Source organism: Condylostylus longicornis, unplaced genomic scaffold (assembly GCF_029603195.1).
Source record: "Condylostylus longicornis isolate FDR11 unplaced genomic scaffold, ASM2960319v2 ptg000004l, whole genome shotgun sequence".
Taxonomy (NCBI): Eukaryota; Metazoa; Arthropoda; class Insecta; order Diptera; family Dolichopodidae; genus Condylostylus; species Condylostylus longicornis.
In genome coordinates, this window is record NW_026577973.1 from 4,083,496 (window position 1) to 4,108,626 (window position 25,131).

General features: G+C 24.2%; 1 protein-coding gene across 1 annotated transcript in view; it reads right to left on the minus strand.

Moving 5' to 3' along the window:
* LOC129612600 (uncharacterized) overlaps positions 1–25,131 on the minus strand; it is a 149,137-nt gene that overhangs the window by 91,016 nt on the left and 32,990 nt on the right. The window lies entirely within an intron of this gene.

Below are 25,131 nucleotides of genomic sequence, written 5' to 3' on the forward strand. Positions count from 1 at the left end.
GCACAGACAGGCAAACCGACAGACCGGTAACATTTTTTTTTAAACGTAGTTTATTCACACTCTTCCAATATGAAAAAACTCATTTCTGCTGAAAAATCGACTCATGATATATAGTGCCTTTAATACTCATTACACCTCCTTTATTGTATTGGCATTACATAAATTGTTGAAAAATAATTTTAAAATTAAGTTTTAATAGGGACCTTAAATTTAATTTTAAAAACAAAATTTATTTAATATGAATAAAAAAAAATTTCCTAAAATTAAATACGAACAATTAAGAAACGCAATAATGTGAAAAAGATTACAAGATCTTTTTTAAGAAATTTCCATCAAATCTACAAAATTAACTTATTATTATTTTGGCGTATACTCTAATTGAAAAATTACAAAAAGGAAAATAAAATGGTTTTTATAATTATTGTTATTATTTTATTTAATTTTTTTTTCATATCTTGTCATAATTTTCCATTTTTATGGCACAAGTATATCCTTACGTGTTTAATTAAAGTTACAGATGTAATTATCAAAAATTATTTCATTACCTAATTGATTAAGCGAAGAAAACATTTTGTAATAAAAAATTTTTTAACTTTTAATTTGCGTGCTTGAAACTTTTTGAAAAAACTTTTGTTTTTTTTTTTTTTTTTTGTTTTCATCTACTTTTAACCCACTTTAATTTTCCCGAATTATTATTTTTTTTTCTCTATAAGTTTAAAAATTGTATACGAGGATATACATATGTATGTATATACACAAGCTTGTATATGCATATACTTTTTTTTTGTAATAAATCGCGGAAAAATTAAATTTTATAAAAAAAAGAATCATTCATTTTCACGTGCTGTCACAAATAAAAAAAAATGTTATAAAAAGAATTCTAAGTTTTTTCTCAAAATTTTGCTTTTTTGTTAATTAATATAACATTAAAAAGCAAGAGTTGTTATATTATAAAATTCTTGTTCTTTTACTCATTTCGTGGAATATTTTAAAAATAACTATAATTGTTTTATATCTAGCTATAAGTAATTTAAAATTAAATAATATATTTTAAAAAAATCCTTGAAATATTCCAAAATCTTTCCAATTTTTATAATTATTAAAATTAATGAATTCGTTATGAAAAAAATAGTGAAAATATTTATGAAACTCATTCACTTGTTTTAATACTCGCAAAATATTAAGCAAATCTGCTCTCACAATATTTGTTATTGTGTAATTTATGACTAAACAGTAAAATAAATTAAAACAAATAAAAATGAAAATGTCCGCGTGAACAAGGAAAACAAATTGGTAAGGGATCGTAGTGGAGCCACGCAAATAAAAATTACGAAACTAAATGCAAAATTCTTTTTCGTCTAGTCATTTAATGGTTAAATCACTCACCAATATACGATAACTTCAATATTAGATCCCGTTCTTGGTAATACATCAAACCGAATAACTTCGTTTTATTAAGTTCGCTTTGGTTTTTTAAAATGGATTCTCGATATTGTCTAAATATTTATTATTTTATTGTCTAAATATTTTCGTGCTTATAACACAGTTTGAAAGTGTTTTGTTATCACTTTTCTTTTATTCTCGCCCACTAGCATTACCCCTGTAATAGATAATTCGTATACTACTCATTGTAAGTCGGTCCTGCTTTTTCTATATTACACTCATGATTACGATTTCAAATTACATAATACTATATCATATCAAAGGCAATGTAGGTGTGATACTATAAAAAATAATCTGAATTACTATACATGATTACTTTTTATCGTAAGCATATATAAAATTAAACGTTATGAAGTTAGTCGGAAATAAGTTCTGACTCGATTTTATTAGTTCTTAACCACTTAAATCGTTAAACCTGTCATAGTCACCCAAAATTCAAGTGTTATGAGCTTGAAATATTTTGGATCCTTGCGAAAGATTAACTCAATTAAATCGAAATAAAAAATTTCTAATACAGCTATGTAGTTAAGTAATAGTTAACGGTGCGGCAATCTATGAATTCCCACTTTCAGAGTTCGTACGGTTTTAATTCAGAGGGGAAATTTTATTTTGGACTAAATTATATTGGTCGAATTTTTTACACAAAAATTTTATTTCTTAAAATAATTTTCTGTCCAACTAACGGTTAATAATATTCATTAATGTCGCACATTTTCCAGTAATACATACATAATATTAAACAACTCGAATAATGTCGTATAAATAAAACAACGAAGAACAATAATTTTGAATTTTTTTGCAGAAGATTTATATTTAATTCTACAAAAGTATTAATTTGTTTAAAAGGTAAAAAATGTTTGAAATTATCTTTTCTTACCAAGTTTCCTTCAATAGTAGAAGATAAAAGCAAAATAACAACATGACATTAGTTAAATTTCTTTTTTAATTATCATCAAAAATTTAATTACTAAACAAAAACATTAACAAAGAACTCGCATTACTTTTTGTTTAAAAAATAAAAAAAAAAAATATTTTACGAAATTAAGATTCTTATAAAGAAAAGGAAATTAAATTAATTATCTCTCTAACCTTATGATTGCATAATTCCGTGACAACAGGTAAGAATAAAAAAAAATGTGAGGAAATGGAATTTTTAAAGCTACGAGACGAGTGAAATATTTTAAATTAAATTTATCGCAATTCATAAAAAAAAGTTTTGTTGTGTTAGTTTTATTTAAGAAATCTATAAAATAATATCTTAACTGATAATTAATAAATATTTTATTAAATTTTAGTATAAATGAAATTCTAAAAAATAATATTCAAATGTAAAAATTTTTTACGATACAAAAAAGTCACCCAAGTTCAAGGAACTCATTAAGTGCGACGTTGAACTGTAAAGTATTAATTTTTCCCGAAATTTTCTTGTCGGACTACATAATCGACACTTTATAAAAAATAAATAAAAATTTCAAGAAGCATAGCTTATGAATTCGCTCGCGTTTTTGTAACTCTAACCAATCTTTAAAGGACATGGCTGACAATACTGAAAGCCAAATAAAATAAAAAAAATTTCTTAAAAAAGTATTTTAATTACCAATTGAAAATTCAAAAATCTTAAGTAATTTTACACACTTTAGTTTATTTCTCTACTAAAAAACTTCCTTTTGCTAGAAATTTGTTCTGTTTTTGCTTTAGAGAACTGGGTTGCTTTGCTTAAGTTTTACTTAATTTTTGCTTAAATTTTTCAACTTCCCGTTTTTATTCAAAATTTAATTTATTGCTAAAGTAAAATTTACACCCCGTTATTCTGCACATCCTAATTATTTAAAAATTAAAAAGAAAAACATTTTTTTTATTATTAAATTATGATTAACACTCACCAACCCACAAACATCTAGAATTTATACATAATTAAAAAAATGTTTAAATATTTCAAGTATTAGTAACTGTAATGTATAGGAATATGTAGATTCTAGGTGTTTTCAAATTGATAAGTATGTATGTATGTGCATACAAAATATGTACGTATATAAATAAATAATTACGCGGATATAAAATATTATTTAAAAGGTCCTTTGCGTTCTAATAGCATATGAGTAAAGAAAACAAAAAAAAAATTTACTTGTTTTTTATGTTTGTTAAATTTTTTTTTTGTATAAACAAACAACGCAATTTTTTACATATTAATTAACGTATTAGATTAAAACCGGAGTAATTAATTTCCGCCCTTGAATTTTAATAAGCATAATTTATATTTACAAAAAAGGAAATATTCTTTAGACAAAGTACAAAACAAGTAAATAATAAAAGCACAAAATAATATTTGCGAACGTACATGTGAATGTGTGTAGATTTATTTATAAAACATACAACAATGGAATAATATTGTGTAGGTATATTTCCCTATATCATGTTATGTATGTAGTTGTAAAAATAAGAAGAAAAAATTTCAAAATTTTTTTGGTACTTTTAAAGATAAAAGAGTAATTTTTAGGCAATTTTTTATGACAATTTTTTTTTGTCTTTTGTTTTAGGAATTTTACGCCTCAACAGAAATTAAATTTTTAAAATGGAGTCGATTAAGATATCTACGTTGTTAAATTTCCTTTTTATAATTTTTTGTCTAAACTAAAATGTACATACATATTGTGTATGTATGTATGTAAAAGAATCTATTCAAATTTTTCTAGGTTTTTATAGTTTGTAAGTATTATTACATGTATAAATGTACTTTTTTTACAGTTGAAATAATATACAGTAGATACTATTTTAAATACCAATCCTTAAAATCCTTAAATTTACTCAAAAAGTTTAGAATTTATTTTATTAAATTATACACAAACAAAATTGAATACTATAGAAACAAATTGAACAAAATTTTTCGAACATTTTGGTTGTTTTTACATTGAGTTTGTAAAATGGAAATACAATTTATAGGAAGCAAAATCTAATTCGAGGTAATATAACTTACGATAGAGTAAATTTTAATTGGATCCCTTATTTCATTTGTACTAAAAATTACACATTATGTAGTTGTTAAATATTATTAAGAGAAATATTTTTGTTCACATTTCTGCTATGTTTAAAAACTTCAAGAAATTCTTAAATTTGAAATATTTGTTTATGTAGTTACTTGTATAAGTTTAGCAAAAATAATCATTTTAAATGTAGGTGCAAGTTAATACACATAATTTACGAAAACAGAACACTTACATACCATAATGTATATCTATATAAATTTGTATGTTCAGAAATATACATATATACAAATATAGTTTTTCAAAAATCTAAATTCTCTACTTGCAAGTGCAATGAAACATGTTAAATGTGTTGGCTCCTTTAGTAAATTTAATAAATTTAACCAACTTTTGATTATAAAGTTTAGCATATTATTCTATTTAGTATACACATTGTTAGCACACCATACATCTACCTATATTTAATAATAAATATGTGAGCAAAGTGTAAAGCGTAAACTACATTATGTTGCTCATTTAAAATTGAACATTGATGAATGTCAAACTTTTTATAAAATATTAAATACAACAAATTAAAACTGAATATCATAATGAGAATATAATCTTTCGCTTGTTTTTTATTGCATTTAATATTACTAATTCATCGATTAAATGTTTGATGTAAAATAATACCTCAAAGTTGACCAGACAACTTATTGCTAAATATTCAATTTTTTTTAAGTTTGTTTATTTTTCATATTTATTTCAATTATTATTCAAATTAATACAAATGAAAAAATATATTATTTATATATAGAGTGATCAGGTAGCGTAATAACTTATACACAAATTGAAGCTCACTTGAAAAGTTGCCACCTGTGCTAAAATTGAAGAAAGCTCCAATGTTACATCACCTAGAAAATTAATGTTTTTTAAAAATGAAAAGTTAAAATTTCAAATTTTTCAAACTTTAAAGTCATGTTTCCGAAATCTGAACAAATTATAACTAATGTAGATATTCATAAGAAAGCCCTTACTCTGAGGTTTCCAAATCATATTTGTAAATGCGCGTGTATTGCACAGTCGCGGAGTTATTCTTAAAATTTCAAAAATTAAAAAAATCAGTCGAAATTGACTTTAAGTCCGTGTAACTCCCAACCTGTTGGGCTGTAAAGTTCGTCTCCATACAAAAGTTTTTTCTACTCATGAGGGCCTATACAATGGCATATAGCAATGCACTTTGTTATATAAATATACACATCCACACCTACATTATTTTTACTTGTAAGAAAAATATGTACAAATATTTGTATAAGTTCCGGAAATATTTTTGTTTTTAATAAAAAGTTAAAGAATTTTCCGATTCTCCCTTATAAACTTCGCTCAAAAATACTCAAAAGGTTTTTTTTCTCTTCTCATTTTTTGTAAGAATTCTTTTTATACATTTAAGAAAAACGTTAAAGAAATGTGGAATTTAACTTTTGTCTTTATACCTAGATGAAAACGTTAATTACATACATTTTTTAACCAGTTTTCTTTTTTTTCACGTTTTAATAAAAATTTTACCTCCCACCTATATTTTTATATACGTAAAATTAAAATTTAATTGCTTTTTCTTTATTTTTTCTCTTTTTTCTTTGAATAAAAAGAGAGAAAAATTATTTTCTTTGTTTTAATTAAAAGGTAAATTTTATATAAAAATTTCTGTATTTATTTGACTTTTTAATATAAGTTAAAGAAAAAAAGGAGTTAACTTGAATAATATCAGTTATTTTTTAATACGCTACTGAATTTAATATGTAAGAAAATTTTTGTTTTGTAGTAGTATGCAAATGTTTTATAAATAATATTTGTGAAAATTTATAATAGATTATATGGTAGAATAAATATTATGAAAATTTTCAGGAATTTATTTTAAAAAATAAAGGCAAAAAATGAAGGATGGCATTTTATATGCAAGGAAGAATAAGGTTAGCATTGTAATATTTGCCAGAATTTCTTGTAAGATCTTGTTGAATTCTTAAACTATTATTGTGCTCTATAGGAATATTTAATGTTTCTCTTGTAGCGATTCTCAAATATACTTGAAGCAAGAAAATCGTATTGAATTTACAATTTTTTTAGAATTCAGATATATTTTTACCTGATTATGTTATTCCGTCATTGAATATTATTTTTTGAATAAGTAGTAAAGTAGGGAAAATACAAAAATTATATGAATTTTTGATAGAATACTAAAATAAAAAAAAATATATTATTGTGTAAATTTGTTTAAAAAAATATTCTGTCATATTATTTTTAATTCTAGTGTCAAATTCTGAATAGAGAAAAATAATTTACTTCTAATGTCATTTATTAAAATTTACAATTAATTAAATTAAACAATGTAATGCTTGCTTATAGGTTAACAACTTTTAACGTATAAAGAATAACGTAGACATAAAAATTATAAAAACCAAAATTAAACAGAAAACATTACATTATGCTTTCTAATTTAGTACGTAATCTTGATAGACATATTATTATTATTTTATGAATATAATATATGTTCGTATGTCTTGACAATTTAAGTTAATTTTCTGTCATTTAACAAAACGAAAAAAGAAGAACAAATAAAATCTTATAAATATTTTAATACAATGTTTCATTAAATACAAAACGATTTATATGAAAAATTATTAACTCAAAATTATCATTTTTTATTCAATTATCTCTTCTTTTTACATACATACATACAAATAAGTACATAATTTATATGAAAAAAAAAATACAATGAATAAATGAATAACAAAGGACAATCATATTTCAAAGGACATTAATTTTCTTCAAGTAGTCAAAATTATTTTTATTTCTTTTTTTTATTTTACTTTATTCATATTTGAAAGTAAAATACATTTTCTTAAAATAAAATAATAACCATCATAAATACACCATTGAAAATTAAACATATTATTCATCAAATTAAATCATTTGTCATATTACAAAAAAAAAACATTGAGAACCAAAAAAAAAAAGAAAATGAAAAAATGAGGAAGAAATAAAAAAATTTTCCTCTCTTTACATGTATTTTCTTTGTTTTGTTACGTCTTCTTGTCTCTTTTACTTATGTTAAGCAAAGCTATACAAACACAATACACATTATGAAAAAGCAAAAAACAAATAAAATCATAACAAAAAAGATTTAATTTACTCATAGCTAAGCTCTCTGCAAAGTACACACAAAATGAACGATTCGCTCTTTCCAGAGGAGATTAATATGTTCTTCATGAGAAAAGTTCAACAATAAATTTTCCTCCATTAGTTAAGTTGAAAAAAAAATACAAAAATAAAAAAAAAAGAACAAAAATATAACAAAGCTAAAAGGACTAACTAAGTATAGCACAAGAGAGAGAGAGAGAGAGATAGAGAAAAAAAGCAATTTAATTTGTCATCTTTCATAAAGAATAATGGAAAACTTTTTAGTAAGAAAAAAAATTATTATATTTTTTTTTTTTGTGTAAATCTATCGTCATGCCACATACTTACATATACCTATATGGTTTCTCAAACATTTCGTTTTTACATACTTAAATACAACTTGTTTTCAACAACAAACGTAATTAAATGATTTTGATTACGAGCAACATATGCGGCAATAACTTTTAATTGCATTACTTTTAAAAATATTATCGCCGTACCGTCGTACAAAGATGATTGCACTGCAACTAGAAGTATTTCTACTAGTATTTCATTAAAATAATATTCAATATTTTAAAAGACAATATACCAAAATTTAAATTAAGAAAATGTGAATATAATTGATTTGTAAAATTTGGCTTACTAAATTTGCAAACCAACTATAGTAATAATAAAGCAATCAATTTTTTTAACATAATTGCTAATTTTAAGATTTATTATTGAATCAATTTTTTAATTCGCGTAACTTTTTTTTTCGTTAAATAAAATGCATTTTCACGATTAATTTACAACTTTTTGTCACTCCTCTAAAAAAAATCTAATCAAAAGATCTACAAAAAATGACAAAATCTGAAATAGCATGGATGAAATGACATACAAAAGAATCCAATGGAATAAAATATTACCTTTATTTATTATTTTATAATGTACCTACACTACATATATACGGTAATTAAAAACAATTCTAGGAATTTGGAAATATCCCAGATTTTCCACGTAATTTCTATTTATTTAAATACTAATAATAACATAAGAATTTCCTACATCTTTTGTCAACTAAGTATTATATTATTAGCACTTTTCCAAAAATTTTTTAAAAGAAAGTGCTTATTAGTTTCACTCTGTCCGTCCGTCCGTCCGTCCGTCTGTCCGTGTGTCTGTTTACAAAACTTCTACACCCTTGAAGATAGAAAGCTGAAATTTAATGCTTCCATAGATCTTTACTAGAAACTTATTTTCATAGAACAAAATTTTTAACTTCTAAAGGGGGGGAGCTCTAGAAGTTACACCCCCCGAAACCCTAAAAATGCCATTTTTTAACTATTTAGTGCAATGAAACCATAAGCATTTTTGAAATTTTGCAAACGCATAACGGCAGTGGCTTGCTCCCCCTAGCGCGGTATACAATAGGTTAAATTTAGAAAAACAAAATGGCCGTTTAAATTTACCGTTATCTAAAGTCCGTTTTTTCCAAATTGTTGATGTCGTTTATTTTCTAGACCCTAGCTTCTAAAAGCCTGAAATTTTAAAGGCTTTAAGACACTAATGAGTGCTTCATTTCGTTAGAAGCAAAAGAAGGTTTTTTCCATCTCCACCCTCTCACAAGTTATCGCCTCTTGAAATTTGTAAAATTTGAATTTTTGACACCTTATATTTCCGAAACCGGAAGCTTTTTCAAATTTCTATAAACGCAAAAAGCTAACGGTAAATTCCATCACATTAAAAAATGTAATTATTTTTCTTAACTCACACAATTAAACCTTAAAATCGAACATTATATTAAACCCACTTTTTATTAATTAGCACTTTTCCAAAAATTTTTTGAAAAAAAGTGCTTATTAGTTTCACTCTGTCCGTCCGTCCGTCCGTCCGTCCGTCTGTCCGTGTGTCTGTTTACAAAACTTCTACATTCTTAAAGATAGAAAGCTGAAATTTAATACGTACATAGATCTTTACTAGAAACTTATTTTTGTAGAACAAAATTTTTACCTATCTCCCCCCCTCTAGAAGTTATACCCCCCCAAAGCACTAAAAATGGCCTATTTTAACTATATGTTGCAATGAAACCATAAGCATTTTTGAAATTTTGCAAACGCAGAAAGGCAGTGGCTTGCTTCCCCTACCGCGGTATACTATAGTTAAACTTTAGAAAAACAAAATGGCCGTTCAAATTTACCGTTATCTAAAGTCCTTTTTTTCCAAATATTTAATGTCGTTTTTCTTCTAGACCCCAGACTGCAGAAGCTTGAAATTTTAGGGGCTTTTAGACATTAACAATTAGTTCATTTTGTTAGAAGAAAATTTTTTTCCATCTCCACCCCCTCTCAAGTTATGGCCTCTTGAAATTTGTAAAATTTGCATTTTTGACACCTTATATTTCTGAAACCACCAGTTTTTTCAAATTTCTATAAACGAAAAAAGTTAACGGTAAATTCCATGACATTAAAAAATATAATTATTTTTCTTAACTCACACAATTAACCCTTAAAATCGAGCATTATGTTAACCCCTGTTTATATTAAATTTTGCTTTATTTCAAAGACTGCATAAATGGTTCATCCTAAATATATGCAATCCTAGAAATAGTTTCGTTTATAAATGAAAATAATTTTAATAGTGTGGTCGATATACATAGACTGTTTTTAAAAGCAGTATTTTCACTTGTTGAAGGGAAAAGTGCTACAATACAAACCATTGGTTTGACCCAACTTTATTTTTGCTTTATTTCAAAGACTGCATAAATCGTTCATCCTAAATATATGCAATCCTAGAAATAGTTCCGTATATGAATGAAAATAATTTTAATAGTGTGATAGGTATACATATACTGTATTTTAAAAGAAGTATTTTCACTTGTTGAAGGGAAAAGTGCTACAATACAAACCATTGGTTTGACCCAACTTTATATAAATTAATATTTGTATTGAATGTCAAACAAGTTATTTTAAATGGCAAAATATTATTGTGCATTTGTAAAATTACATACACAATATTTTATTGAAAAGAAATGTAAATTTTTTGATCTTTAAAATTATACGAGTACATAATAATTTTTATATAATGTAATATGTGTATATTTTTATTCTTAACAATAATTTGTTACATTTGTGCTGTATACCTATTGTGAATTTGTATGTATACTCACACTTAAACAAAAATACTCTCGATTCATGTTTAAAAAACAAAATTCAATAAATTTGATAATTTCAATGGAAATTCAATTACAATTATTATTGTTTGTTTAAGCAATATATGCCATATAATATACATACATATTATGTATATGCTTATACATATATATATTTTGTAGGTAGATGAATAAATATTGAAATGTTTGCACAAGTTTTTATTGTATCATCGAAATCGAAAATATTTTCAAACATAAATACTCGTAATATAGAAAATTTCATTCTCCTGATTGTAGACAGCATCACAAATGCAAAAACATAAAATACGAAATGTCATATTTTACTACATCAAAATTTTGAATTTCGTATCTATTTTAAGTACAGCAAAAAGTTAATAATAATAAAAATTAATTAATATTATTAGAATTAGAATTTCTCTACTAGCTCACTAGCTTGTATGCTTCAATGGATTTCTAACATTTATAATCAAAATTTTAAACAGTATCGGTAGTGACATAAAGAAAAAACAGAACGGGAGAAATACATTGTAGCGTCACTTATTTATTTGAATATTAAATTTGTAAGAAAACAAATTTCAGAACCTTAAAAATAAATAAAAAAACAAATTGTGTTCATTGTTAAGAACAAGAGAAAGAAAAGGACCAGGCGGGGGTAATAGAACCAATCGTAACTTAAAATCAATCGCTAACGAAATTTCCAATTATATTTACATATTATTACAATAAATGACTTCAAAACCAATGAAGGGGTGTGTACACCGAAGATGCCATCCATCATATGTCATTTATAAACAAATTAATTAACAAAATTTTTGCTTTTTATGTACACAACATTGTAAGAATTAGAGGTATAAAAGTGTACTTTATTTCCTTTCTTTAATATTCTAGCCCAGCCCATATATTTAACTAAAAGAATTGTTGAAGAATAACTGGAAAAGTTTACACCTACAAATTTTTGTGCACAAATTAAACTCGGAATTTTCGTATGAAGTTTTCAGATCACATTGTTGCATTACTCCAGTGTAACAGAATTCTTGAATAAATATTAATGTGTACAATTCTCATATATTTTTTGTGTCTAAGTATATAATATATACAAAATAAAAGCAAATAATAAAATATAGTTGGTTGACGTTCTTTTCATTTGCTAATAATCAAAATAGTTTAGTATATTAACCGAATAATGAAATTCTAATATTAAATTATAAAGTACTTAATAATTTATACATATATATATACGTACAAAATTAAATTGGCTTCACATATAACGTGGTGCATACACGCACAGTGTAATTGTATATTATATGTATACATATATATGGGTTATCATAATTATTTTATTAATTTGTGATTCTGTAGATTAAACTTGGTAGATAATTTTATTTAAATGGTAATCCTAAGTTTTGCGGCAAATTTCTAAAATTGTGTACACAAAACACCATTCTATGGCTTTTTCACATGATATTGTTGCCTTCGAATTCAAAATCCATAGACATGTGTGGGCTATATGCGTATAATATGATATGATAAATATACATAGTTAAGTCATAAAATATTTAATACTGTATAATTTTCCAACGCTAATTTGCAAATTCAAGATATAAAAACGCATGTTTTTGGTGTTTCGATCTTATTAACTTTTCTATTGAAATTTTTATAATTTAAACATTTTAATCTTGTCACCATATTCATTATTATTACTTTTATAACAATTTTTTCAGGGAGTCGTTAAATGCTATTACCCAAATTATTATACAAATAGTTATACACATTTTTGTTTTAAATTTATTACTCATATGTTTTAAACTTGACCACCACATCACTTTTTTAACAGTGTGTGCTAAAGGAACACCATATTATGGACCAAAAACAAAAATAACAAACGTTACACGAATCAACAACAAAAAGCGAAAAGACATAACCAAAATAAAAAAGCTAATCCTACTTTTCGTTTCAATACATTTGACACTTAAAAAAAAAACGAAAAAGAAATTTAAAAATAAAAATCATTGTCCTTTCTGTTTCTTATTTTTTTTTTTGAGAAATGATTTCAATATTGACCTAACATAGGATTAATTTGTTATACTTGCATGTATGCCTAAATTACAATAAAACAAACAAAAATTCGAGAAAAATGCCATAAAACAGAAGTACCAGAGAAATTTGTTAAAAAAAAAAAACATTTAATTTGTGGCAAGTGCTAAAAGCAAAATTTCCTTTCTTTTACACAAAAAAAATTAAAAACAAAAATTCAAATCACATCCATAAGATGAAGGATAACTCCGAAAAACATATTTTTTTTTTTTTTTTAATTTCAGTTGAAATACGAATATTAACTTTAATATTACACGTGTATCTCAACTATAGGGTGGAAACAAAAGAAAACCAACATATTTTGGAAACCAAAAATTTTGCCATTAATTGTCTGTAAATTTTTTAATCTTTTTATGATTAAATTCGTCTTCTTTTAAATTTTGTTTTAGTAAAGTTTATTTTTCTTTTTTGAATTCTAAAAATAAATCAAATAGGTGAGGCCCAATATTTTTTTTGTCCAAAGATTTAGAATTTCGTAATAGCAATTTATAAAAATAAAAACTTTTTTGCGAAACAAAAACTTAATTTATTTTTGTAAAATTCTCGTTAATTCCTTTTTAAAACTAATGAGCCTAATGTAGAATTTTCTGAATATAAGCTTGAAGGTAAGTTCTTACGAAAAATAATTTCAAAATTAAATTTTTATATAAATTATGAAATGATATGCAAAGTTAATTCAGCTTCCTATGACAATTACGAGATAAAAAAAATCCTACAGAAACGTCTTAAACTGTGGAAGACTAGCTGGCAATGTAAAAAAAATGCACTAATGGAAAAGAATATCAAATTTTTGTATATGCCATTGAATTTTTAATTTACTGAAGTCAATATTATTTTACGTCATACAAATTGGCAAAATTTTGATATTCCAATAATTTTTGAATTTCAAATGAATAGATTGATCTCTGTATCTCATGCAACTACCTATAAAATAATTTAAGAATAAGAAAGAATATTTTGTCCTATATAAACAAATATTGGATTTGTTAAAGTAGCAACAAATCTCAAAAACTAAATTATAGAGTATTCTAACAGCAAAGACTTATGCATTTATGGCTACAATTATCATTTAATATAAACAAAATTAATAAATTTTACAAGGTTAATTAAATCTACATATTTAAATAAAACGAGTATATTAGTTATAACTATAATATATACCAACCTACATTAAGTATTTCTAATGATTATTGTAAAACAATAAATCCTATTATCACAAAATTAATTTTAAAAATTAATTAGTAACTACGAAATGCTTTAATAAATTCTATAGATTATATGAAGTTAAGAGCAAAAATTTTCACTGAACATTTCTCAAAAGTAAAATTCCTAAACGTTAAACGAATATTTTAACATGTTTTCCATCATAATTTCCGCCGTTCCTCTGCCCATCAACACAACCAGAGAAAATATTGTACATATTATGTGTGTTTGTTTATAAATCTACAATGAAAAGGACTCATGTAATAACCCACCTCGTTAAGCTTTATGGCCGTTACGGATTTTTGTTTCAATGTTCTATTTTTTTTTTTAACCCCATAAATTCTTGGTCACACAACACAAAAATACAAAACAGAAATACTAATAATACAACACAAAAACAAAAAAAATTCAGACAAACAAATCTGACATAAGGACTTTGATTTTTCCTCAGAATTTAGAATTACAATTTTCCATTTCACACAAGTTTTTCTTATTTAACATTGTGGTAGGTTTTTTTCGAGTATCCTATATATATCATGGTGTCTTTCTGTATGTTTCATAGCCAATGCATGATTTTTCTTATGTTTTTTTTTTTTTATATTTTTACATTATGTGAATTCAGTCGTCTTAGATCCATGAGTTTTTAAATATTTATATTTTGCTTTTAACATTCCCTTAACTAACATTCGAGTGCTCGTAATATAAAATGGTAGAGAATTTGTAATAATGTTGAGGAAAACTTTTGGTTCATGTTTAATTTTTTTCTTTTATTTAAAGTAAAAACGAAACGAAAATTTGGGATGTTTACGGAATTGAAAAAATTTCTGTATTTTCACATGCAAAAGAAAATTTGTTTTAAATGAATTATTTGTTGTGGTACATGTGTATATGTATTTTTATATTATTTTATGGAAATTACAATGTTAGTGAGAATAATTTTTGTTCTTTGCATACCAAAACATTGTATTCACTAAATTCTTTTTTGATTTTCCTTTTTTTGTTAGATTAGGTTTTAATAATGATTCAAATTAGCAACAAATTTATTTTAGCAACTTCTGTATCAACTATATACATACATATTATGTAGATAGTACTTTTTCCATTTTTGAATAATTGCAATTACTTATGTATTTAAGCACTCCAGCAGCAACTGAAGGTATGTTTGTGTGATGAGTTTTTAGTGTATATTTGCTTTTAAAATTTTGTTATGAGTTTTCAACTGTGTCTATTTGTTTTACAAAAATATTTTGTAAATTTATTGTTTTAACCATATTTATTTATTTCTACAAAATCTTTTTTAAATTTTATCAATTTTATGTATAAATTATGTTAAAATTTTATTTTTTATTATTCGATAATTATATAGTATGATTTTATTCATATTTTCCTCCCATGGAATTTCAACGCAACTTATATATACACATACATGTTTAATCCCAATAAAGTACCTATATAACATTACTTATATGTATATGTGAGCGGATTTATCTTAAGATATATTTTATTTTTAGTTTTCTTATTGTATAGCTTAATATAGATTCTAGCTATATAATAATTAAAATATAAAGTTCAGTCTTTAATCAAATTAAACGCATTTAGATTTATCACAATACGACAGGTTTCTTTTGTAATAACAATGGTAGTATATCTCATTAATACATGAAAGTAAAGCATTTGTCTTAGACTTCTTCATACTGAAACGAAAAACAAGAATTACACAAACTGATGGCTCTGTGAAATAATACCAATACATAAATACAGTCTCGACCAAAATGGTGTATCTAAACAGAATTTTCATATTTACTTCAATAAATAACGATTTAAAAAATTTTCAAACCATCACGCAAGATCTAATTTTTGGTATAAAAATATTTGGGTAGCACTGCGGCCCAGTATATTTCTAAAAATAACGCTATGTAGTTAAGAAAAGCTTTAAACTTTTCGCAAATTTTAGTTTTTCCAAATTTTTTATCATCAGCTACTGCTTTTCTGATTGATATTGTGTTGAAATAATTTTAAAAATTTGTTAATATAAAAAAAATTAAAATTTGTAATGTTAACAAAGTACATTTATACCGTACAGTTAATCAAAGCTTGCTACATATTATAACCAAGCTATACATACATATTTTTCGTAATAAAATTTTAAGTTTTTTTGCAATTTATATGTATTATAAATCACAAATCGATAAAATACCCATTTTATTTCGAGAACTTAAACAAAATTTAATATTTAAAGAAAATTATTATTTTAGCTGCTTCTCTTTTATTTATATATTTTTTCCAACACTATATAAAGCTTTAACATTATTACATAAATAGATTTTAATGTTTATGTGAATATTCCTAATACATGTATATTCCCAAAAAATCCAAGTAGGTGTATAAAAGAATTTTCCCCTATCTTATATTATCATTACGAAATTTTCTTTTATATAACTTTCAAATACAAGGACATAGAATACCCTATAGTCATAATTTGGAATTTTCAAAATGCGGCATAATTTTTAAAACGAAATTGTCTAATGAAATTTTCATTAGACAATTCTTCTTTTAGAAGCATAAATTTTTAATTAGTTTAAATTCTTTAATTTAGAATTAATTAAAATTATTATTTAATTATGATTTTTCCAGAGACCAAAAGGAAAATGAGAATTTATTTTACCGACATTTAAAACATAATTTTAAATTAATATAAAATTCATTTCTTGACTTAGTTTCAATTTTATTCATATTTTTTTATTTTCTTTTTTTTTGGTTTTCTATTCAAATTTTATTTTCTAATCATTTTATATTACATTTTTCCAGAATTAATTTAAATTGAATTATCAAATTAAAAGAACACTTTAAAACAATAATCAAGAAGAACATTAATACAAAAGTTGTTTATATGTATGTAGATACATAGGTTTTTCTTTATATAGGTACGCGTAGAAAAATTATTTACTTCGAATATCTATATACTTTGTTATACATAAATCTCAAATTAATAAACTTCATTTTACATTTTTTTTTTCGTACGAATATCGAAAAAAATGTGTATATTTCATGTTTCCACTTTATCTAATTGGAAAATGTGGAATAAAATTTTCATGCATTTTTACTTCATTCTCAAACTTTTGTTTTCACAAAAACATATTTACATACACATTATATGCATAAATTTTTGTATTTTCATTTTTGCTAAATATATATTATGTAAGTACATTTTAATATAACCTATATAATATTTGTATAAGGCAGCAACATCAGCAACATGAAGTAATTAGAGCTCAGAAAATCTTTATTAATGAATTTCCTTGAGCTCAAAAAAGTAAAGGCAAAAAATTACAATAAAAATAGCAAGAACAATAATAAATAGCAAAGTAAAAAATCTTAAGCTCTACAAGGATTCAATTTCAAGGAAAACGATGTTTAAGCAATTTGTCAAGATTAACGAATAAAAAAAAATAAAAAAAAAAAATAAGCGTAAAAATGACAAAAATGAAAAAAATATATATATATTTTTTTTTATTTAAGGTAAGCATTCCGTAGTACATTCCGTTTCCTCATTTCATTACAATTATGTATACATATCTACATTATACATCTGTACAAGTAAAAGAATTTAGAGTAGAATATGATGAATGTGATTGGATTGATTGTCTGATATAAGTGGTACGTGCCTAATTTTCAATATAGTGTAATATTGTAAAATTCCGATATTATAACACGGTACTTCTCTGGTATATGCACAATTTATATCGCACATACATATATTAGAGAAGACCTCAAAAGATGCATAGTATAATAAAATTTATGTAAAATTTCCCTGAAAGCTTTATTTTTTGCATCTCTTTCGAGAACATACTGTACAAAAAATTTCGAGAATAAGTCAATTTTATTTATTTCCTGTTACTTACCATTAAAAATAAACATACATCTACGTCAAGTATCAAGTTCCCAGTTAGTTTTCCGTTTTCAAATGAAAGTTTACAAAGTTGGCGAACAGACAGTTAAGTCAACCAATGGATATTTCTAGATTTAAATCCGAACTTTTGTAAAATTGAGGTACTAGAATTAATCTTGGTCTATTAAGTGCAATATATTGATCAAATAAGCATTATGTATATAAGAATAGAAAATATATGCAAGTAGGTACCTACCCAGAATAAGAGAAAAAAAATCATCGGAACTGTATACGCGCGGTATTTTTGAAAAAAAAAAAAAAAACGAAAGAAACCAAAAAACAAACAAAAAATGTTTGTTATGTAGACGTGTCAAATGAAAGAAAATTCACAGTGATTTTCTAAAGAATATTTTTCTTTTACACAATTTTTTTGTTAATTTTTTTTTATTTCGTAAATTTTTTTTTTAATTTTTTGCGAAGTTAATTTTTCTTATTTCTTATTATTTGTCGTTTTTGTTTTTTTTTTAATGAATTCAAATGAAATTTTTCATTCATTATAAATTTACATATATATACATTTTTTTCATTTCCCTCTATATCTTCGCGCATTTATACCACAATTAAATTAACATTTTTTAAGAATGACAAATAAATATTACGGAAACAGACTTAACAAAAAAAAAAGAAATAAATGACTTAAAAAAAATAAAACAAAAAAAAAATTCTCTTACCTTAATATTTTAATTACAAATTTGCTCGAACCAAAACGAACTGCGAGTATTGGATATTGTATGCCTACGCACATAACCATACGCACCAGCAAAACATTTTTGTATTGTATACACGCACTTGTTTTGAAATATTTTATTCCTACGACTGTTTTAGAAATTATTTGAGTAAAGTCTAAAAGAAATCAATTGAATTTTTGGAACTATATTGTGTACATCTTTCGCAGGAAAACTTCTGATTTTAAAGTCTGCCATCGAATTGAATGTCCTCCAGTCCTTATAATATAGCTATAATCTCTAATCTGGTTGAGTTAAACTAAACTCAGCTACTTTTCCAAATTAGATTTAAATATTGTATATATGCATTTTGGTACCCAAAATTTTATGTATGTACATACATATGTATATGTATAATTAGAAATTTTGTACGATATTATCTTAATATAAAATTGGAACTGATTTATTCTTGTCGACATAAAAAAATAAGCGGCTAATATTGTCGAGCAGAAATTTTCTATAAAGTTGACCAAATTGTATAAAACACTGACATGAATTAAAATAAATGGAAAATTTTTAAAAATTAAAGGAGTCATAAATTTATTGGATGATTTCCTACTAAAATTACGATCTTAAAATTGTGTTTTTCTTAAGTTTTAATTTAAACGATTTTTTATTTTTAATTCAAAAGTATAACAGGTTTTTTTACAAATCCTTTAACGTAAGGGAAATTTTATTAAAAGTTAAATAAGAAAAACCTTGGTTTTGTTTTTTTTACAAACGAGTATGAGAGTGAAATTAAGCAGAAGATAAATGTAGCTCTATAATATTATATATAAGTATAACACTATTTATGTGGAAGTGTGTGTGTTTTAATGAAAGCGAATAAAATGAAAAATAATCTTGCAAAAAAAAAAAATGTTTCTAAGTTAATTACATTTTAATGAATTCCTTCGTCTTTCGGATAATTTAAGAAATTTTCCACGTAATAAATGCATAACAAAAAAATATAATATACTTACATAGTTTATATATGTAAGTATATAAAATATACAAAAAGAAAATCCACTTGTCAACTAAAGCGAAAAGTTGAGTTTTTAATTTTTTTTTTATAATATATTATTAGCAACATTTTGTCACTAGCAATTTTATCAGTAACTCTGTGTTGTAACAGGTAATTATTATACATGCTTTGCAAGAAGGAAAATTTGCAGTACTGCATGAGATTCTGAAAATGTGTACAAGAAAAGAGGTCTCTCGAAAATAATATATAATATTCTATTAACTTCAAAATACTTTAATAAGCCGGCTGTTATTTTTCAAAGCTTCAATAGAATTTTATTTATATTTCCAGAACTAAGTTTTTTAACATTCATATTTCCAACAAAAGCACCAGATTATGTTAAGCCAAATGATTTGGGAGACTAGTTGAATGGTTTTTATCTTCAAGTATTTATTGAGATATTGAAATCAATGGTTTACTTAAAATAATCATATAGATTGTTGTAGTATGAAGTACTTACGTAAATACATACTTTAAACATTTTTATTAACTACAAAATCACCAAAAGACGTTGTTATGAATTTTTAACAATAAAACGTTGACGAGATGCTATCACGATTTTTTATATACTTTTTGCATTGTTTCTAATAAATTTATTCAATAAAGTTCGTTGGTGTTTTGATTCTTAGTGCAGCAGAAACTTTGTAAAATATTATTTTAAGTATAATCAATTAAGAAAATCAAATTAAACTGAAGAGGAGTAGAGCGGAATTTGACACCTGAATTGCAGGCGAAAATCAGGTCTATTTAAAATATCCGTCGAAAATCGTCTATCATTAATATTAAAATTTGACAAAACATCTTCGAATAAATTCGTATTTCTGTTCAGTTTAAGAATTTTATTGGATAATATTTGAAATAATAACTAACATAATCCTAAATAACATAATATTTTGACCTTCAGCGCGTAAAAATATTTGAAAGCTATTAGCAATATTAAAACTAAAATATTTCGGATTGAAATTATTTGAAATTAAGAGAAAAACTTTTTTTACATTAATCCACCTCAAATATTATTCACCCACTGATTGTTGAACAACATTAAAAATAAAAAAAATTAAATTTAAAACATTTTTTAATATTTAAAAAAAAATGAATTTTTGTTTTTTTGTTGTAAGAAATAAGTTTTTTCAATATAACATTTCTTTCCTCATTTAGAATTTTCACATACTACACAATAATAGTTATATTGAAGCCGCAATCTACATAACATCATGTATGTGTATATACTGTATATATGCATGTGCAGCTGTATAAAATTCTATGTACTTTTAACATTTTTTATAAACTACAAGTTATAAAGAATTTCAATTAAAATTTTCAAAAAAACCCACATTGATTTTGTGAACGTAAAATACACACATAAAACTTGGGTTGCATAATGCATATTATGCAAAATGAAAAATTTGGTTTAATTCATTTACATACAAACATACATTATTCTCATGTTTAAATTTATTCACATTAGCTATTACGCGTTTACTAGAATAACTTTGAGTAAAAGTGTAAAAAAAAATTAAATCTGAATATTTTTAACCTAATATAAATTAAGATTAAAGTATGCATTAAATCTTTAAATATTGAAATAGCGAGAAAGAATAAAGCAAAGATTAAATACGGAAAAAAAGGAAACATTGTAATTAAATTAAAAACCCACTCTTAAAGTCTCATCTCTCACAAAATCAAACACACATATCTTCTTCTTAAGTGAATCTGATTTGTTTTTATACTGTTTGCATTAAACTATATGTGAATTAAATTTATACAATAAAACAAGAACTTTTACAACTTTTTTTATAGTATAAATAGTATGGTATACATAGAAAACTCCTTACAATAGGTAATTTTTTTAATTTTAAAAATGTAAAATAAAGTTTTAAAATTGTTGAAAATTTTCTTTTTCAGAAAAATAAGATTCGTAAACCTTTATTGATGTCTATTGATGTTCAATGTAGTCAAATATTAAATTTTATAGGAATCCATAAAACAGTTTATAAAATTAAATAATTCATTTAGCTTTGAAATTTGAAATGTTAAAGATTTGTTGCTAAAACTGAAGCACAAAGATTTATAAAAATTGTTGCACACAAATCACCAATAACTATCAAAAAATATGAATAATTTTTAAATCAACTTATGTTCAGAATGATTACAATTTTAGTACATTAAGCTTAATGGAAATTACAATAAAGAACGAATAAAACAGGGACTGTAATTAATTAGGCAGACAAAGTTAAGGTTTAGGTAGACGTAGATATATGCATAAGAACATATCACATTAACCCTCTTCTTCTAGTTTCTCAATGCTGAGAAAGCATTTGAAACAATTACAATTTCTGACGCCCATTGTCGGTAACACACAAAGAATGCGTTCCGTCAGACCGTTGCAGAACCAACACAAACGGTATGGTCAATTTCACTAAGGCAATATTTTACTGAACAATTATAAAGATTTTTATAAAACAGGAACGAATGATTTACGAGGAATTCTAGAAAAAACTCTTCAAAACTAAAAACTCAGTTCATTATATTATTTACAGTTTAGCACTCATTTATTTTTAAAACGCTTTAAAAACCCCCTTCTTTATCTTACACTTTCATATAATAATAAAAAAAGGATTTATTTTTAAGTAGGATATCTTTCCTACTATATACAACTTTTTTATTTTTATATTTTATATTGTTCTATATAATTTAACAAAAAAAATATCTAGAACAAAAACAACAAATGTCTTCGATAGGTACTTACTGAGTTTTTAAGTAGAATTGTTTCATCATTTTCGTTTTATAACATAAAAGAATGAAATGTGTTATGTAAGAAAGTTTTAGAACATAAATACAACTAATTTAAAATCAATCAAATAGAATTTCACAGGTCTCTAAAAAGTTTCGATATATTGAAACTGAAAAGAATAAAAATCAATGTAAAATCAACATTCTTAATTGCATGCAATAAAAATTTTAAACAAAATTTATAGAATTTTGTAAATAAAAATAAGGACGCTAATATTGCTAGATAAATTAAAATTTTTATTTTTAATTCAAAAATTAAACTTTGAATCTTACATATAAAAAATGCCTTATATGCTTATCAGGTCACCAAACGGAAAATATTTTCCCCAAGTATTCGGAAGTAACCAAATTTAAAAAAACAATTTTTAATGTTTTAAAATCCAAAGTATTCTTTCTCTCTAATTCAGTATTTTTTACCTTTATGAACGTATGTTCGAAGAGTATATTAAATTTGTCTTACCGTTTGTAACGCTAAATAATAATGGTCTGAGATGTAGACTGAAGTGTATGTTTTTGATCAGCGTCGAATTCTGAGTTGATCTTCCTTTGTCTGTCCGTCAGTTCCAACGATAACTCAAAAACTAATTGAGGTAAGTTCAAAAAATTTTAACAAATGATTTATTATAGTAAATGTCAGAACTCTATTTAAATTGGCTATGATTGGGGTACTGGTTCGGGTAGCTGCCATACAACTTCAAAATTTATTTGACTATGTATCACAAACTATAAAAGCTGTGATAGTAGGGCCAATGTGTTTGATAAAAATCGTTGAAATTGCTTGGGTCTTTCTGGTAGCTGCCATACAATATTAATAGCAATTTGGCCATATCTTAGAAAACATTGAAAACACAGTACTGAAATTTTGAATAAATTGATATAGCTATATATAAACTTAAAATCTTAGTCTGTCCCATGGTCAGCAATAGCATATTTACTTGGACATAGGATAACAAATTCGTACGAGTATCATAGATTTGACACGGTCAACTCTATTTTTTCTCGTTATTAATATTTTTCCCAAAAAATTAATAATAACACTAATATTCAACTAAAGTTTTACATATTGTAGCAAAATAAACGTTTATGTTTGCATTTAATTAGACACAATAAGAGTTCTAAGCTAAAAAGGAAACAGAACTTGATTAACTCATGTAGTATGCTTAGCATAACACAAAATAATGTTGAAATGTACTTTAAAATTATTTTAACTATATAGTTTTGAAAGGATTTTAAACATAAATTTTTAAAGCAGCACAATTAAATTGCGATGACAACCGTGAGAGCATTTGTTATACATACGTTCCTGTTAAATTTTTGTTTTATTCTATCTAATTTTATAGAAATTTTGAATGAATTTTTCGCTTCAACGGGAAAGCAAAAATGATATGTGTATTAGAATCATATTTTAAATAATTATGTGAGTTTATTTATAAACCTCGTATAAAGTTTTACTCTTAAAGACCTACAATAACAAACCTATATAAACATTGTAGTATATAGATATATATTGTACAAACACAGATGAAAACATGTTAGAATTCATGAACTAGTATTTTTTTTCCATAATAATTATATTATAATTATTTTGAATAAAAATTATGCATATATGTACGTAAATTATATTATTAATATTATAAAATTTTAACTTTTTCACTTTTTAAAATTACTTTCAATTATTCAAATGTAATTAAAAAATCATTTTAATTTTTAGAAGCAGAGAGAATTCAACCAAACACATGCCATGTTCATGTCAATTTATTTCAATTTAAATTTTTCACTAACCGTAGAGAATCCTGCCGCACAAGTTTTTCTTTATTTTTTTTTTTTTCTTATTATTTTATTAACAATATTTCATTGTATACTATGCTATATGTTTATACAATACAAACATATAACGCACATACTCTACATTGTATTAAAATTCGTGTATTTGTGCAGTTCATACACATATGAGATTTCAGTGCTGACGCGTACTTATAAATGAAATATTAAGAAACATTTTTTGTGATTCGTGTATATAAATAGAATTTCGTATTGCTGAGTTTCCCTGGGAATTTAAAATGGGAATTAAGTTTTATTCAATTGCGATTTCAGAATTAAGGTGTTTTAAATTCAGTTTGAAAAATATAATTTGCAATAAAAAATTATTTTGTTTGATATAACATCGTACTATGTTATACTATGTCATAATTTGTATAAATAACATAACAACATATTAATTCAAACAATAATAGCAATACTCGTATAAAATTGAAATGAAATATATTATGGTTTAATATGCATGTCAATTAGAATTTTGTGTCAGTGGCATTGTTTTAATTTAGAAGAGCATGATTTTACTTTCAATACTAATGGGAAAGAAAATAACAGAAATAATGAAAAACCTTAACATTTTTGCTAAAAATTTTAAAGCAATATATATATGTACGTTACATTGCTTTCTGTGCGAACTCTCAAGCAAACTGTTAAAAGTAATTTATATCTAGTTCCAGAAATATAAAATATTTTTAGCAAATTTTTAGAAAAATTAGAAAAAATTCTGTTCGTCTATGATCTTGCGCCTTCTAGCATAATTTTTGTTCATTTCAAAATAAAAACTTGAATAACAAAATGGTTGTTGGAATTAAACATTACTT